Genomic DNA, 2394 nt, shown 5'->3' with positions numbered 1-2394 from the left:
GCCGGCGTTATTTAAATCAGCTACGTGGGTGCGGCCCAACCGTCTCCGTGTCCTGTTAACCCCCTCTGCGCTTCAGCCGAGCGTTCTGAACACAAAGGCAGAGCCAACTGTGAGCAAAGATATTTGTTTCATACAAGGAAACATCATGTTCGCTCATGTTTCCACAAACAATAGAATTGTCTTCTCCGGCTGCTTCCCTTGTAAATTGTAACAATGCAGTTTTGGCACTGTGATATCCATTCTCTAATAAAGATAGTAAATGTTTGATGTGTGGTGAAGTGAGGCTACACAGGGAAATATTCGGCTCCACCATACAGTTTAAACATATGCATTTCTTCCCTTGTCTCTGTTTTTCTTTGTTTGCAGTAGGATGACCCCAAGGGGTGAACTCTGCACTGAGAGGGTAAAGACTTGCCTGTCCTCTACTGCTCTCTAGTGACTTTAATGGTGAAATGCAGGGACTTGAACCATTTGGCGCCTTATAGCCTGTACTGGTTGGTAATGATGCGAAAAATAAATGTATGTAACCAATGAGTAACTCAGACAGAGTCCTGATAGTAGTTCACTATCAATCCAGGTTTAATGATTTGCTGGACTGAAATGCATCTCTTCTCTTTCCTCACAAACTGGGAGTCAGATCCACCGTGAACATAACACTTCCAACATGAATGGACAAAGCATTTAAATAAAACACACAAAGAAAATATCTATCTATCTATATAAAATGATGAATGTCCCTTAAACTGTCCTGAGCACAATTTAAGATTTGCTGGCCAGCACACAAACAATAAAGAGTCTGTAGAGCTCTATACGTGTGCTGTATGTATGGGCGGTGTATGAAGGAGTGAGTGTGTGCTAAGGTGCCTGGGATGCTCCAGCAGCGGCAGGATGATGACGATGACGAGGAGGTAGATGGTGTCCTCTTCCTCCACTATGGCCAACAAGGAACCGCAACAGTCTCTCACATCCAATTCGCTAGCAGGAAAACAACATAGTGTCATACAGTGATGGATTGAGCAGACAGGCCCCGCACACACACGTGGCTCTCCTACACACTTTCTGACCATGTGCGAGCCTACAGCACTGCATGTAACAATATAATGCACATTGCAATGTAAACAGACACGAGGAACACAGTCACTAATATCATGTAGAATAACCTTCTGCTATGAACTAACAGGATTCAAAGTATCACATCAATACAAATGAATGGCAAACTCCGCCTAGCATAGCTAATTAGCGATAGACACACCATTAGTTTGCTTATTTTGCATACATATTTTACATTGAACACAGCTGTATTATATACAGTAAATGACATTGCACAACTCACATGAATGCTCACCTGGCAGGAAAACAGCATAGTGTCATGCAGTGATGGATTGAGCAGACAGACCTGACACACACAGGTGGCTCTCCTATACACTTTCTCACCGTGCACGAGCCTACAGCGCTCACTAGGGGCACCATGGTAACCAACCAATTAACGACTGTCGCAAGACTGTCGTAAAGATATCTATCTCTTAAAGAGAATCACATACAATTATAATGAAACAACGAAGGTATGAAATTTAGTAGCATATCGCTTAAGTGATAATAACAGACAGTGGCATTAATCACGTAAAAAACAGCTGGGTTACATAAACAGGTGCATCTCAACAATTACAATAGCTTTTAAAATGTAAATTATTACAGTAGTTCATTTAACAATGCGAGACTCTTATATTATACAGATTTACTACACAATATTTCAAGAATGTACTGTATTTCCTAATCTCGTAATAATTTTGATGATTATATCTTACAGATAATATAAACCCAAATTCAGTATCTCATAAAATTAGAAAAAAAATGCCACAAACTTCGTTATAAACAACTGCTTTACACTCTAATTAGCAAATTAACCACAACAACCTCCTGAGCCTTTGCACCATATTCTAACTATGGTACAGGATATGTGATATGAAGTTATTATATAATGATAAATGAATTGAGTGAGTTCAGTATAAATGATATCACATACTCTGGTATTCATTAAATAATAGCAAATGAATGAATTCAGGATAAGTAATGTCAAACACTATGGTTCTCAGCTTTTTCCTTTTTTTTGAGTTCCTTGCTCATTCCATTCCATAGTTTTACTCCGCATACTGATATGCGAAAGGTTTTTACCAGTGTTGTGCGTGCATGGCGATGTTTTAAATGTAATTGTCCACTCAGGTCAAATGTCTCCTCTTCTGTTGGAAAAAAAAAGTATATTATTGGGGAGCAGGTTCTTATTCAATGTTAGCTGCTATTCCTGATTCCTGATTAAGTACAACAATTGAAATCATTTTCAGGTTTCTGAGAAATACAAACACGGCACTGATGTGGTAACTTAACTAACTTGTATGC

The 2394-nt window shown here is 39.1% G+C and overlaps 1 long non-coding RNA gene across 1 annotated transcript; it reads right to left on the bottom strand.

Annotated features, from left to right (window-relative positions):
• Positions 1-557: 557 nt before the first annotated feature.
• Positions 558-1436, bottom strand: LOC129192801 (uncharacterized). The gene is made up of 2 exons (XR_008573503.1): positions 1346-1436; positions 558-975 (listed from the first exon to the last, which is right to left on the bottom strand). It is a non-coding gene; the product is annotated as an uncharacterized LOC129192801 (long non-coding RNA).
• Positions 1437-2394: the final 958 nt, after the last annotated feature.

Source organism: Dunckerocampus dactyliophorus, chromosome 13 (assembly GCF_027744805.1).
Source record: "Dunckerocampus dactyliophorus isolate RoL2022-P2 chromosome 13, RoL_Ddac_1.1, whole genome shotgun sequence".
Taxonomy (NCBI): domain Eukaryota; kingdom Metazoa; phylum Chordata; class Actinopteri; order Syngnathiformes; family Syngnathidae; genus Dunckerocampus; species Dunckerocampus dactyliophorus.
The sequence above is the reverse complement of the archived record's forward strand: the minus strand, read 5'-3'. Positions and strand labels throughout refer to the sequence as shown.